Consider the following 16,217-nt stretch of genomic DNA (forward strand, 5'->3'; position numbering starts at 1 on the left):
CACTTGGGGCTCCTACATGAGAGCTTGTTGGTAAAACAAACCAACTGTGAGTGAAAAGGAGAGCCATCAGGGCAGGTAAGTAACAAGAGAGACGTTGGGCTTAGAAAAGGAAAGGGAAAAAAAAAAACCATGCAGGAAAAAAGAATTAAACTTGTTCTCTGAGCCACAGGGATGAATTGGGGGCCAGTGGATGGAAGATGTCAGCTGAATATAAGGAAGAACTTTGAAATAGGTTGTCCACAGTTGGATTTAGCTGCATGGTGGGTCGAGGGGTGAGTTCCCCATCACTAGCGGGATCCAGCCAGAGAGTGGGGTAGCACCTAGTAGAAACATTATAATTAAGCAGAAAGCACTACCTATGGCCCTGAGACCATGATTCTTGAACCTCAGAGGCAAGAAAGGGATTTAATTAACTGTAGAACTTTCCCTGAACAGGCATGAATAAGTATGGTAGACTTTACCAGTGCTCACCAACATCTGGATCTCCTGTCCCCTCTGGGCACAAAGAAGACCTCCCTTACCAGCCTCTCTTGCACTTAGGCAAGGTCATGTGACTAGCTCTGGCCAGTGAGCTCTGAGCAGAAAGGAGCTGTGGCACGTCCAGGACAAAGAGGAAAGAAAGAGTATGAGTTCTCTCCAAGCCCTCTCTGTCCCTGCCACAGCAGATGTTCTCCAGGCTGGGCCTTTGTCAGCCTGGATCCCTGAGTGCAGAAGACACTCCCCACCACCAAGCCTCTAACTAGCACTGAACATCCTTTGTTTTGTTCAGCCATTGGGATGTTAGGGTCAAGTTGTTACAGCATCACCCAGGCTTTCCTGACTAATACACTGAGAACGTATGTGTGGTTTGGTGCCTTGGTGCAAAGGGGCCTTTTGCCCTGCAGGAGCTGTTACAAAATGACCGCGTGAGGGCAAGGTTGGACCTTCTGATGCCTGTCCATCTGCACTTTTGCAGGACCTAGGTCGCACTTTCCCAGCTGTGTCCTTTATTCTCACTAAGTCCTAATCCATGACAACCAAACTTCATAGGTGAGGGTCGATGCTGGCCCTGGTGGTGGCCAGCCAGGTTAGGCATCACTTTCACCCTTAGTTGGACTTACAGGATCCTTAAGAAGGATGTAAATAAAGAGGAATTGCCCCTGATGCCGTATGATCCAAAGTCAGCAGCTCTGAGGAACGAGTGGGGGCTGAAGGTCTGGTTCAGGGACATCCATGCAGAGTCGATAGGCCTTGAAACAAGAGGAAGGATTTAGACCAAGCTGAGAGGCAGGGAGGGCGCTGTGAGCGGTAGCCTGGCAAAGGGGTGAAGGTGGATCATGTGCTGTGGTGGAAGGGCTGAGGAGTGGAGGGGCTGGGATGGAGGGGGAGGGGCATGCTCAGCTCAACACTCCTGTGCACACACCAGGTACACGCACGTGTGTGCAGGCACAGACCCCTCCTAGAGCTGGAGAGAGGCCATTGCCCAAAGGCAGCTGTCCAGGTGAGCGAGGGCTCTGGTCCCCGACACCTTTCTCTCCCCATCCCTGACTCTAGGAATCATCTTCAACTCAGCTCCCCGCTGGAAGCCCAGGGCTCATGAGAAAACCCATGAGGAGGAGTCGTTTGTGGGACTTTGGGGAGCCCCCAGGCTAAGGGTGGCAATAGGGGACCAAGGTCTTCTTATAAGCAGGTCTAGCGTCAGAGGGCTGAATGTGGTGAGGATTGCAGATCCGAGAGCAAAAATCAAAGGTGCGTGCAAAAGCTGGACCCTGGAAATCGCCGACAGGGCGGTGCTTCTGCTGCTCAGTCCTATTGCTCTGAATGCCCGAATCCTCTGAGCGCCACAGGCTGCTGCCACCTACTGCCCCTCGGACCGCTGCATCCTCATCTCCTGGAGGCCCCCAAACTCAGCACGTTAAAACTCAACTCGCCTCGCTAGGGCCACTGCCAGCCCATGCTTGTGCGAACTAGGGAAAGGTGCCCCCTATTTTCTGGGTGGACATAGCCCCTGTCAGGCTCAGCCCTCAGAGCCCAGGCTGGATGTCAGCTCCCACTTGTCCGTTTGGAGAAGCAGCAGGACACCTACTCACCAGCCCTGTGGGCCGGCCCCCCCGTGTCTCTTCCACCTGGAATCCGTATCACAGTGTTACTGCACCCCCCCACCACCCAAACTGAAATCCAGTCCCCCTGCCCCAATAGCTGATGGGGTCTCCAAATCCCATCTATTCTAGATAACTCTTAAATTTATTCCCTGCACACTCCCACCCCTGCCAGCTCTCACGGCCACCACCATTGCCCTTGTTCTGCCTGGCCTTTGTCAGGTCCTCTATGAGCTTTTAGAATAACTTCCTAAGAAGTCCCCTGGCCTCCTGTCTCCCCTCCCTCTGCCCTTTCTTCTGCCTGGCTGCCAGAAAGCTCCTTCCAAAACACTCTGTGATCCCCTCGCTCTTGCTGAAAGAGACATCTGCTGCCACCCCATCATCACAGGGAAAATCCTCACTTCCTTGACTGGGCACTCACATCCTCTCCCACCTGTTCCCGTCCTGCCTTCCTTGTCTGTCCTGCCACCACACCACCCCCACTTCCGCCTACCCCGCCCCCCCATGCTCCAGCCACAGAGCAACACTTGCATTCCCTCAACAGGCCGAGATCTTTCCCACTGCCATGGCTTTGCACAGATTGCTCTCTCCATCTGGCATGTTTTTGGCATAAACTGAATGTTTGTGTCCCCTCCAAATTCATATGTTGAAATCCTAACCCTTAATGTGATGGGGCCTTTGGGAGGTGATTAGGTCATGAGGGTGGAGCCCTAATGAATGGGATTAGTGCCCTTATAAAAGACCCCACAGAGCTCCCTCCCCTCTTCGGCCATGTGAGGACACAGCAAGGAGATGACCCTCTATAAACCAGGAATCAGGCCCTCACCAGACACCACGTCTGCTGGCACCTTGATCTTGGACTTGCCAACCTCCAGAACCATGAGAATTATCGTCCCCCCAGTTCATGGTATTATAGCAGCCCGAATGAACTAAGACACTTCCATCCTCACTCAGTCTCCTCCTGGTGAGCATTCTTCAGGACGCAGCTCTTCACCAAATCCCCCCAACTAGGACTGATACCCATCCTGTGCTCCCAGAGGTCTTTCCACAACCTTCTTAGTCCACACCCACTTCCACTTGCCATGGTTACTTCTTAACATGTTTGCCGTCTCCCCTACCACACACCACACACTCTAAGGACAAGGGTAGTTTCCCACCCATCTCTGTCTCCCTGGGCCTAACAGCAACACACTCAGTCCAAGCTAAATAAATATCAGCTGGATATCTGAGTAAATCAATAAACCACTTGGTTCATTTTCCCAAGCTCCCAGGAAGAGGAGGGCCGGTGTGCAAAGGTGCCCTCCGAGGGGTGGCGTCTGGAGGACATTCGTTAAAGTTGGGAACCTGAGCAACACAATTGTTTACTCTGTATTCTTCCTTCTTTGCATGTGACAAAGAAAAAGAGAGAAGCACAAATGAAAATGTCAGGTGGGTCCTACAGATGACCAGACCAAAGAAGGAACTTGCCATTCATTTCAAGAGAGACTGGTATCTACCCCACTCACATCTCTATCCAAAATTGAGTTTATCCTAACTTAAGAAAGGATTGTCAGGTGCAATCTTCAAACCAGAAGTCTCCAGATAGCCCTGTAAATACCAGCCCACCAACATCTTATAAGGATTTACCATGTTGGTCTTTGTTGTACATAATCTAAAACACCTTTCCAGTGCTTCTCGGAAGGCGTCTTTTGCTGAAAAGCAGAGAGGAAGGCAGACCATGTTCCTTAGGGTGGTTTTGCACTGATACCAAGACCCAAAACAAAGAGAATGAAAATGGTGTTCCATTTGATAAAGCCTCACTGCAGGGACTTCCCTGGTGGTGCAGTGGTTAAGAATCCGCCTGCCAATGCAGGGGGACACGGGTTCGATCCCTGGTCCAGGAAGATCCCACATGCCACAGAGCAACTAATCTCCTGAGCTACAGCTACTGAGCCCACGTGCCAAAGCTACTGAAGCCTGCGCACCTAGAGCCCATGCTTTGCAACAAGAGAAGACACCGCAATGAGAAGCCTGTGCACCACAACCAAGAGTAGCCCCCGCTCGCCGCAACTAGAGAAAGCCCGTGCGCAGCAACAAAGCCCCAACACAGCCAAAAACAAATAAATAAATAAATAAATTTATTTTTAAAAAATCTCACTTCAATTTACTATCATGAAGTATCTGTTTGAAGTCGAGACAAGTTCTAGATAAGCCCTTCATTGAGAAACCAGCAAAAAAGGGGAGGGGGGTCAGAAAGCAGCCAGAGTGGAACTCTGATTATAGAGTCATTAATTAAGACCATGACAGTCCATGGAATTGCCTTTGATTGCAAAAATAGATGACTGCAGAATTAAAGGCTTTGGGGGAAATCTTTTCATGCCTAAGGAGAGCCAAAACTTACTTCAAGGATTTTAAAATTAAGGCACTATTAAAGCTAAGGCGTTGGTTGTGACCAGAAGACCCTGTCAATTTAATCAAAGTCTTATGGGGAGGAGGGGGACAAAGTAAGTGACCCGTTTTGTTTCAAAGCCCTGTACAACTGTCTGATTCCACGCACAGGCTTTTTTTAGGCTGGCCTGGACACCCTCACAGAGCCACTCAGAGGGACCCCGCCATGGGGTCTTGGGGGGGGGAAGCAGCCCCCAAGTCCAGCGTGCACCTCTCGGTGCTATCCAGACCTGCTACCCACCTGGTGTGAGGGTGGGGCTCAGGGTGCAGCACCAGCCTGGTCCCACCCGAATCTCTCCCTGGTGTCCCCACTGCCATCTCCTGGCCCTCCAGCAAGCATCCAGGCCCAACAGAACCCCAGCTCAGACACTTAGTACAGGGTGCTTTGGGCAACTTTCTTAACCTCCCTGAACTTCAGTTTCCTTCTCTCTCTGTGAGGTGGAAAGAATACTCTCACCCAGGGTCACTAGGAAAATCCATACCTATACACATTCATACCAACAATATTTGAAAAGAACCGGGCCTATGGAAGCTCCATGTGTATTGGTTCTCTTCCTCACTTCCTCTCTCCAACCCTTCCCTAAGTGACCTTCAGAAAAGATGGTTCTAGAATGCAGATCATATCATTGCCCTCCAGGACTTTGCAGAGGGTGCCAAGGATTTAGATTTGACCTCACTTTGAGCCTGATGCTCAGACCAAAAGGCCCTCTTGGCCTCACCCCTTGCCCTGCCTGCTCTCCCGCAAACACCTGCCATGGCTCCCGACTGCCTACAGAATAAAGTCTGAACTCTCTTTGAACTGGCATTTTTCGAAGCCCTTCATGAACTGGCCTCAAACTACCCTTCTGGAATCATCTCTCACTGCTTCCTCCTTTACCAGCACGTATCCCAGAGCAAGCCATATACACAGGGTTGGGAAATTGCATGAGCTAAGATGCAACAGTGCATGGCTCAGTGCCCAGGACCCAGAGGGCTTGGGGAGACAGATAAGTGAACCCACAGATACAAGCAGCATGACACCTGCATGGAGTGTGTAGGCAGTCCCAGGAGAGGGGCTGGCTGCTGGACCAGCCTGCGGCAGTTAAAGGTGTCTCAGAAGAGGAGCTAAGACCTAGGGATGCGTAGGAGTTCACCCGAGAGAAAGTGGGGACAGTGTACCGAAGGGGAAAGGAGGAGCAGAGGCAGAGAAGATGTGGGCGAGGGCAAGAGATGAGGCCACTACAGCTGGAACGGCACAGACACATCATTAGGGGCTTAGTGGGCCAAAGCTGTCCCATTGCAGAGGATGGAGCCCCCCGGAGGAGTTTCAAGAAACAAGGGACAAGAAATAATCAGGTTTGCATTTTAGGAACATTTCTCTGGCTGCAGGATGTAGAGCAAACAGGCGCAGGGACGGTGAGAGGCTGGGAAACCAGTTCAGAGGCTCTTGCAGAAGCTTGACTAGAAGTGGAGATGGTGACGAGGGAGCAGATTAGAGAGAATCCCCCAAACTGTCTGCCCAGTTAGAGCTGCATTGCCCAGCGCAGTAGCCACCAGCCGCTTGTGGCTGTTGAGCTCTGGAGATACATCTGGTCCAAAGTGAGATGGCCTACACATCTGGCATACACAACAGATTTTGAAGAGTTAGTTCAAAAAAAATTTGTTCAATATTTATTTTGTTTATTTATTTATTTATTTTTATTTTTTTTTGGCTGCATCAGGTCTTCGTTGTGGCACGCGGGATCTTCGTTGCAGCACGCGGGATCTTTTTGTTGTGGCGCGTGGGCTTCTCTCTAGTTGTGGCATGCGGGTTTTCTCTCTCTAGTTGTGGCGCATGGGCTCCAGAGCGCATAGGCTCTGTAGTTTGCAGCACGCGGGCTCTCTAGTTGAGGCAGGCAGGCTCAGTAGTTGTGGCACGCGGGCTTAGTTGCCCCGCAGCCTGTGGGATCTTAGTTCCCCGACCAGGGATTGAACCCACCTCCCCTGCATTGGAAGGCGGATTCTTTACCACTGGACCACCAGGGAAGTCCCTAGTTCAAAATTTTAAAAAGAATGTAAAATAGGGGCTTCCCTGGTGGTGCAGTGTTTAAGAATCCACCTGCCAATGCAGAGGACACGGGTTCGAGCCCTGGTTCGGGAAGATCCCACATGCCGCGGAGCAACTAAGCCTGTGCACCACAACTACTGAGCCCACGTGCTACAACTACTGAAGTCCACACACCTAGAGCCCGTGCTCTGCAACAAGAGAAGCCACCGCAATGAGAAGCCCACACACTGCAACGAAGAGTAGCCCCCGCTCGCCGCGGGAAAAACCATGTGCAGCAACGAAGACCCAATGCAGCCAAAAATAAATAAAATAAATTAATTTTAAAAAAAGAATGTAAAATATCTCACTAATAACTTCTATATTGATTCTACGTTGAGATTATATTTTTGAGATACTGGGCTAAATAAAAGTGTTAAAATTAACTCTTCGTATTTCTCTTAAATGTTTTTTTTCTTTTTTCTCTTTTCTCTCTTAAATGTTTTTAATGTGGCTATTAAAAACTCAAAATCACGTCTAAACCTTACATTCTATTTCTATTGGGTGGTGCTGGATTAGCGGGACCGTGGAGGGGGAGGGGGTGCCTACAATGACTCTGGGTATCTGCTCAGGAGACTGAGTGATGATTAGGGTGATAGCGGGTACCACAAGCAGCCCCCGCTTCCTGGATGCAGGTATGGTCCCAAGCGCCCTGAGCCACGTGCTCTTTTCATTCCTCCCAACAATCTAATGAGGCGGATGCCAGTGTTATCTCCATTTTACAGATGGGAAAACTAAGACACAGAGAGGTCACAGGCAGAGCAGGGATGTGGAGCCAGGCAGTCTGACTCCAGGGTCCAGGCTCTTAGTCACAACCGATACTGCACTTCTAGAAGTCCCATGAACGGAGGCTGGGAACGGGGCGGCAGGCTGGCAGGGTGAGAGAAAAAAGGAATTCATTTAGGGATGCGTTGAATGTGGATATGCCTCTAGGATATCCAAGAAGGATATTTCGCTGGAAGGACAGGCCTGGAACTCAGGGGGTAAGTCCACCCTGGGGATGGAAACTACAAATCACTGCACAGATCATGACGAGAGAAACAGCAGGATAACTCTCCACACAGCCTGTCCTGAGCCCCTTCCTTCCTCCCTCACCCCCTAATGGCCCACCTCCGACATATACAGGATCATCGATTTGCTGATTCATTTGACAAATATTTATTGAGTGCCTAGGACATGCCAGGCCCTTAAGTGGGACCTCCAGTCATTATGTGCTTCACAAGATGATGCAATAACAGCATCATCCACGGAGAATCCCTGTCTCAGAAAGACATGGAACCTCAATCTCATGAAGCCTCTACGTTTAACCGTGAATTTATTGGAAATACGGGAGACAGAGGAACATGTTAAACAATACCAGAGGGAAGCAATCAGCCAAGTCCAAATGCAGGACGTTCACCAGGCCAGTTGACCTGGTTTCTCCCAAACACAAAGGGCATGAAGGAAAAAAAAATAAGGTGATTAAATTAGATCAAAATTTAGATGAAAGAGACTTAACCAAATGCTATGGTATCCTGGATTGGATCCTGGGACAGAAAAAAAGATATTAGTGGGAAAAAAACCTGATGAAATCTGAATTAACTCTGAAATTTAGTTAATAGTAATTTTTCATGTTAATTTCTTACTTTTGACAAATGCACCATGATTGCCTAAGACATTAACATTAAGGAAAACTGTGTGAAAGGTATACAGGAACTCTTGTACCAGCTTTGTAACTTCTTTATAAATCTAAAATTATTCCAAAATAAAAAGGTTTTTTTTTTAAAGAGAGACGGGCTTTAAAAGTAGAAGAGCCAAATACAGTGAATGGCCCTTGTTTGGATCCTGGTTTGAACAAATCCATTGTAAAAACGTCTTTACGACAATCGGGGAAATTTGAATATGGACTGGATGTTAGATGATATTTCTCAGGAATCGTTGTTCATTTTATTAGGTGTGATAATGACATGGTGGTTATGTTTTTTAAAAAGCCCCTATCTGTTAAACACATGTATGTACTGGTGAAATGACATGATGTCTGGGATTTACTCTAAAATACTCCGGAAAAGAAAAGTGGTGATGGTAGATAAAATGGGGGCGAATATGGTTGATAATTGTTAAAGCAAACGATGCGTATATATTTAAGTTGTCCATATTGACAAGTTAAGAAGAGGAAGGAAGCGGGGAGGAGGGGGGTGGAGGGGGAGGGGGAGGGGAAAGAAGAGGAGGAGGAGGAGGAGAAGGAGGAGGAGGTCTGTTAATGGGTTTAGAGGCGTCCCTCTGAGATGGAACAGTCTGGTCATCAGCTTGCTTTGTTTCCCTGATCAAGACTCACTGCCACTCTCAATGCAGGGGGCCCGAGTTCGATCCCTGGTCAGGGAATTAGATCCCACATGCATGCCACAACTAAGAGTTCGCCTGCCGCAACTAAGGAGCAGGTAAGCCACAACTAAGGAGCCTGCCTGCCGCAACTAAGACCCGACGCAACCAAATAAACAAATAAATATTTGTTTTTAAGTCTGCTCTTAAAAAAAAAAAAGACTCATTGCCAAGTCACCAAGTGACACACATCCTACCCTAATGATGGCACCAGCAAGGTAGCAGGACAGGGTAGCAGCAGGGAGTTGGGTCCTGGCTTCACACAGCCTTCATTCAAATCCTGGATGGCCTCAAACAGTCCCTGTACCTTGGTTCTACCTTCTATAAAATAGTAATGAAGGTAATAATAGTACCTACCTATGAGGTTGTTGAGAATTTTAAAGGAGTGGATAGGTGCAAAGTGCTTCAAGTTGGGTGTGGCGCCCAGTAAGGACTCAGCACATGTTAGCTGATTTCATTACCATTAATACACGTTTCCCAGCCACTATAACCCGGTGACCATCGTGTTCCTGTCTCCCGCTCCCCAGCCTCTCCTGGACTTTGTAACGTATCCCACATGAATGCTAAGAATTGCCTCAAGTTGTTTGGCTAGAACTGTGCCTTTTAGTTTTCACATGCTCCTAATCAGAAACAATTTGATTAATGCCCTTCACCATTTTGAGAGTCTTCAGATGGGTCAAAGACATCTCTTTTCAAGTAAGAATTTGCCAAACTCTCTGGCCTTTCCTTATAACTAGCTGATGACAGAAGCGATGTGATGGTGATCCTTGATGATTCATTTGCCTGGGGGAGAGGGGACCTCATATCCTGTGGCACCAGGCTCTCCGGCCGTCTGTGTAGGAGTGAGCACGCCTTTGATTTATGATCTGCTCTGCTGTCCTGCAGCCCAGCGTCCTGTCCAGCCTTTGCAAGACAGCTGTGCCGTGAGCTGCAAGACATTGAAAGGAATCCTTTGCTGACCCATCCTCATCCGAGCACACTTGCTCTTTGCAGGGCAGGTATGTAACTAGTCAGTTTACACGTGACGGCATTACACAACACAATCAAGCCTCTTTCTGGCTCCTCTTGTGGTTCTAATTTGTAGTACTCTTAAGTGCCTTTCTTAGCAATTTTTCATGCCTATGGAGAAAGACCATTCCACGAAAAAGCGTTACCCTGGAGTTGGCCCAGGTTTGCACAGTTCTAAAAATCTGATGGTGATGGAGCCCTTCCCAAGTACCAGGAACTGAGCTGAGTGCCTGGGGTGGGTTAGCCCATTTGTCCTCAAAACAGTCCTACAAAGCAGGTGCTGTTATTATGGCCATTTTACAGGCAAGGATACCGAGGCACAAAGCAGTTAAGTAACTGGTCCAAGGTCACCCATCTGGGAAGTTATGGAGCCAAGCTTTGAACTCAGACCGTGCAGCTTCAGAGCCCAAACTCCTTGCAGCACTGCTTTGCAGAGCAACTCACCCAACAGGGACAGCCAGGGACTATAAAGTTCCTATCTGATTTGTTGGGATGTTTTTCTGATGGCTACTGAACTGATTGGATCAAACCATTTTGTTGTTGATGATGGTAATGATGTTGTTTGGTTTGTTTGTTTGGTTGGTTGGTTGGTTGTTTTCCCTGACTGAATTAATTCTGGCTCTGATGTGTCAAGCATCTTCATGTACATTATCTCATTTTATCTTCCCAATTATCCCATGACATGCAGATTACTATTCCTATCTTACAGAGGCTCAAACAAAGACTTATGCTTACCCAAAGTCATATTACTAGTGTTTAGACAGAGTGCACAAAGCTGAGCTGCCAGTGGCTATGGGAGAGGGCCTTCGGCTCATAGACTAGAGCACATGATCCTGACCTCCAAACTTCCAGCAAGAGATTCAAAGAGAAAAGCTGGAGGCGAAACAGAGCAGGACTCTCCCAAGGCACCAATGGGAGGACAGCTACAGGAAACCTGCCTTCTTCTCCTCATGCTTCCTGACTTGCAGTCACCATGACATGAGGAAAACCATCTTCCCTTCCAAAACTTGCTATGAAGATTGATTAGATACCAGAGGCAAAGTGCTTTGAAGGGCACTTTGATGGAGGAAACACCCTGTGTTTGTGTTTGGCTTGATTCCCAAGGGACCTCAGACAACGCTTAAGGCCATTGAATGGATCTGCTCTGGTGGCTGGGCTGCTTTGTGTGAGAAAGAAATTGTTTCCCAAAACATGTCTCCTGGAAGGGCTGCCAAAGTCACCAGGCTCTGCTCCACACCCAGGCAAGTCTTCCTTCAGCCTGGCCATCACGCGAGGAAAAGGAAACTCACACAGTCAGTTCCACCACGGGCTGGTCCATGAAGTGTTGACACGTACTAAGACATCAAAGTGTGCCTTTGGAGAAAACAATTACCAAATGTTTTAGAACATGACTCCAATATGTAAATTTTATTGGGAGGGAAGAAGAAGATGAGATCAGTGGATGAGACACAGTATCAAACCACAGAATCAGGATGGAAGGAGCATCTCAGGACACTTAGTCCAACCACATCCATGGTCTATTCCTCCTCTCCCAGCCAAGGAGTCAACAGCTTGTATCTGAATACCTTACCCACTGGGCAGGTGGTATATGAATTACTAGCTGATGATAAGTAAGAGAAGAAACACATTATAGAAGTTAGCCAATGTTTTCAACATACATTTTCCTATCCCAAGCCATAGGTATCGTTAGTTTGGGAACTTTGAAAGCTGATTTTATAATATACTCTGTGGATGACACTGAAGGAAAACAGGGGCTGTCATACATTGCTGGTGGAAATGGCACAATCTAGGTAGAGGTCAAATTAGCTCTATTTATTCAAATCAAAAAGTGCACATATCCCTGGTAATCCAGTGGTTAAGACTCTATGCTTCCACTGCAGGGGTCACAGGTTCGATCCCGGTCGGGGAGCTAAGATCCCACATGCCATGGGGTGTGGCAAAAAAAAAAAAAAAAGTGCGTATACCCTTTGACCCACTTCTGGGAATTTATCCTACATATATACCAACGCATGTCAGAAATGAGATACACATAGTGTTTGTTATTCATTGCAGCACAGTTTGCAATGGTATCATGATGGAAACCACCAAGTGTACATCAAAACAGATCTGGTTAATTAAAGTATGGTACATCTACATGGCAGAATACTGTGCAGCTGTAGAAAAGAAGACAAAAGCTCTCACTACACTGATATGGAAAGATCTCCAGGCTATACTGCTAAGTGAAGAATAGAAAAGCGTGGAGGAGGATATATAGAGCATGATGCCTTTTGCGCAATAAAGGGAGAAATAAGGCCATATACTAATATTTGCTTATATGGGGAAACAATGCAAGGTGCATGAGAAATCAAGAAAAGTGGTTCTATATTTGGGAAAGGGGTTGCAGAGTGGGGGGGATGGGAACAGGTGGGAGAGAGACTTCCTCCGGATTTTTCTTTTTCTAACATTTTTATTTTTAACCATGTGAATTTGTTACCTATTTAAACACACAAATAAACATAAATAAAACAAAATTTAGCCTTAAGTTTTTTGGGAGAAAGTTGGTGAGCAGATGGTAGAGAGTCCCATTTAAGCCAAGGTCTCCTGAGCTTTCTCTTCTCCATCCCCCTCCGTAATCCAGCCTTCCAGCTCAGGGATCCACCCCTGCTTTGGAACGCTCCATTCCCTCCCCACAGGGAGAGGAAACCTTGCTTTTCTCTCCCTTCCTGGGTCTTGCATCTCCAGGGCCTCAGACTTTGTGCACAGGCTACTGAAGCACTGCCAAGGCCAAGGGGAGGACTGAGCGCTGGTTCCCAGGCTGAGGAAGGCTACTGTGGGCAGGGGGTTTCCTACTTCAGTTTCTCTATCAACCAGCATTGCAGCTAATTTCCTTCCTAATTATTTAAGAAGCAAGCATATCTCTCCAAGTCAAATAGCAATTGTTTCAGGAGACAACGTGATCTAGTCTCATAGGAGGAAAAAATATTCCTCCTGTCTCTTGGGAAATGATGACCTGGCATTATCCTGCTAGGGCACCTTGGATGCTTCTCCAGCCTGGCCTGGAGGGCAGGTGCTGCCACGAGGAAACAGCTGTTCCCGGCTCCTCTTCCCCGTGTAGGGTGCCACGCAGTACCCCCCAACGAGGGTCTTCCTGACCCCAGCTCTCCCACCTCTAAAAGAGGGACTGAAAGAGTTTTTCTGCACTCCATCACACAATAATTACATCTCCAAATACAACCTATTAACACAAGGTTTACCTGATTACTGATATAAAATAAAAAATAGTGATTCAACTGTATTGAGAGGATGCGGAGACAACAGGTGGAGGTGGTAACAAGAGAGCTAATACTGGGACTTCCCTGGCGGTCCAGTGGTTAAGACTCCGCGCTTCCACTGCAGGGGGCACGCGTTCAATCCTCAGTCAGGCAACTAAGATCCCGCGTGCCACATGGTGTGGCCAAATTAAACAATATATGTGAAAAAAAAAGAAAGCTAATACTTCACATATTATCATAACAGAAAAGTCAATCAATACACTATGTCTAAAACTGATATATTGAGAAAAAAAGCAGTGTAAGCATAAAAATTTTGTATTATAGAGATAACCACCAAAAGAAGTGGGTGGAAGTGGTTGTCTGGGTGACGGGTAGGGGGACAGTGTGGGGAACGCGCTGAGAGGTGAATTCTCACTATTTTTCATTACAGATTTTTAAAAACACATATGGATATTCCTTTCATACATTGTTTTAGCTTAAAAATTAAATGTAAATAAAAGAGAAAAAAAGGTTTAAATATACAGTATTAAAGGAACAAGTAAATCCTTCAATCCATCCATACCAAGCGGGAAAAACAGTCTATAAAAATAATGACCTTTATTGAAAGTCAAAAGGTACATTTTATAATATGTTAACTACTCTTAAGTGATGGGCTTTTGAATGAAACATGTGCTTCTGATGCTTCAACATCCAGGGCATTGCTGACTCTGGAGAGACTATCCCTCCCCGGACTAGCTAATTCCTAGAGACTGTAAACCACAGGCCTGCCTCTGAGCATGCTTTTCATATGCAAACCAACCAATCCGGAGCCCACATCCCAACCACCTCCTTTCTCTCAAACTCTGGACCACTATCCCCCTGCCCTAATCACCTGAGGGCCAGGTGCCAGGCAACTAGGGACAGCGCCTACATCCCAGAGCCCCCTGAAATTATTCAAACCAGCCAATCCTAATCCTGCTGACCCTGCCTTACCCTCTCCTTCCTACAGAAACCACAATAAAGGCTCCTGCCCACAATTTTCTCTTGCTCCCTCTGTCCTTCCACTGACCCTGGTGCTTCCCCACGTGGTCCCCCATGGGGTGCTGTGCACCCTCCTCTTAGGAATTGTGAGAACAAACTATCTTTCCAATTGCAACCATCTCCTGATCTGTTGGCCTCACCAGACCTGAATAATAAAGACGACATTTCAAAACAGCTTTATATGAGGGTGGCATTCTTTCAGAAAAGAAGGCTCTAGAATCATCTTGGTTAAATTTCAGATTAAAGTCTGGCCCCGGAAGAGACAATGCATCAAATCTGAAACTGCATTAGGAAAGTAAATCTTTGCATGAATACATAAATGTTGCACACTCCATAACACAAACCTTCTAAGCAATCCACAGGTGTATCACAGTGTTTCCCAGGCATTGTCAGCTACAGTTCCACATGCCTACATGATCTAATTTGCTCCTAAACAAAATCTCAGCGTGGGAGGTGAGTTAATGAAGACTTCTTTAGGTAATGAATGTGGCTGGAATTTGCAGCTACCCGTTGACTGGACACTAGCCTTCATTTCAAGCAAACAGAATCTGGAGCAAACTAAGTCGAGAAAGCAGGAAATTAGCTAAGTTCAGCAAGAGTGAAAAAACTCTCTATGAAGAAATTTCAACAGGAATATATCATGTGTTAGTCAAGGCATTAACTTATTTGCAATAAGTTAAACATATAAATGCTCCCTCCTCTAAAAGGAGGGGGGAGGGGTACAGCAAAGGTAGATTAGTGCTCAAAAGGTACAATCAATATAGTGGGAAAACTCTTGTGATCAAGGGCATGGAAAGAGTGCATCAAAAACATCACAAGTGTTATAAAGATCTGAGAGTGTTACAAATGATGGTAATTGCCAGATATCAACCATCTAATGTACCAGGAACTGGGCTAGATTGCTTGTACGTCTTATCTCATTCAATCCTCCAAAATACCCTATAGGATTGGTCTAGGAACGCCATTTCACTGCGTGAGACACTAAGGTTCCGTGTTATCTATTGCTACATGACAAATTACCCCAAAACTTAGCACCTTAAAGCAACAATAAACATTTATTATCTCAGTTTCTGTGGGTCAAGAGTTTGGGAGTAGCTTAGCTGGGTGGTTCAGGCTCAGAATCTCTCACAAGGTTGTAGGTAAGATGTTGGCAGAGCTGCAAGTCATCTGAAGGCTTGACTAGACCAGGAGGATCCACCCAGGATGGCTCACTCACATGGCCAGCAGGTCGATGCCAGTTGGTAGGCAGGAGGCTTCAGTTTCTCACCCCATGGGGCTCTCCACAGGGTAGCTTGTGTCCTTAAGACATGGCAGCTGGCCTGCCCCAGAACGACTGATCAAAGAGAGTGGAAGACAGAAGTTACAGTGTCTTTTTATGACCCAGCCTCAGAAGTCACATATCCCTCACTACCCTGTTGGTTACACAGGTTAGCCCTATTCAGTGCAAGAGGGACTACACAAGAGCACGAAAACCAAGAAGAGAGAGTCATGGGGCCATCTTGAATGCTGGCTCCCACTGAAGCCCAAGAGTATAAGCAATCTTCTATGGATCACACAGTTACTTTCAAATTCCAGCTTACTCCGAAATCAGCGCTCTTTCCACCACACAACTGCCTCCCCAAAGCCTGCATGCAGGACACTGCCAAATGAAGACAAAAGGTCCTAGTTATGCCACATCCCTGTTTCATTGTTTTTGCCAAAAGTTTTATCTTCAACCCCCTGGGAATTTTTTTTATATATATATTGAAAGCATAGCTCAGGCTTTCTAATGGGAATTGATGAAAAATAATTTTATCTTATTGACTTTTCCCTAAACCAAACTTGCTGAACCTTATCCTTGGCTAGAGCTTTTTAAAAGACAATAATAAAAATAAGGGATGCCTGCATTAATAGAAGACAAAATACTTCCAGGTTACAATCCATTTTGTGATCATTCTTATCTTTGAGAGTTCATCCGAATATGTTCAAATCTCTATGTTGTAGGAGGAGGTGATTGAAGGGCATTTTTATTCC

Source organism: Balaenoptera musculus, chromosome 15, assembly GCF_009873245.2.
Source record: "Balaenoptera musculus isolate JJ_BM4_2016_0621 chromosome 15, mBalMus1.pri.v3, whole genome shotgun sequence".
Lineage (NCBI taxonomy): Eukaryota > Metazoa > Chordata > Mammalia > Artiodactyla > Balaenopteridae > Balaenoptera > Balaenoptera musculus.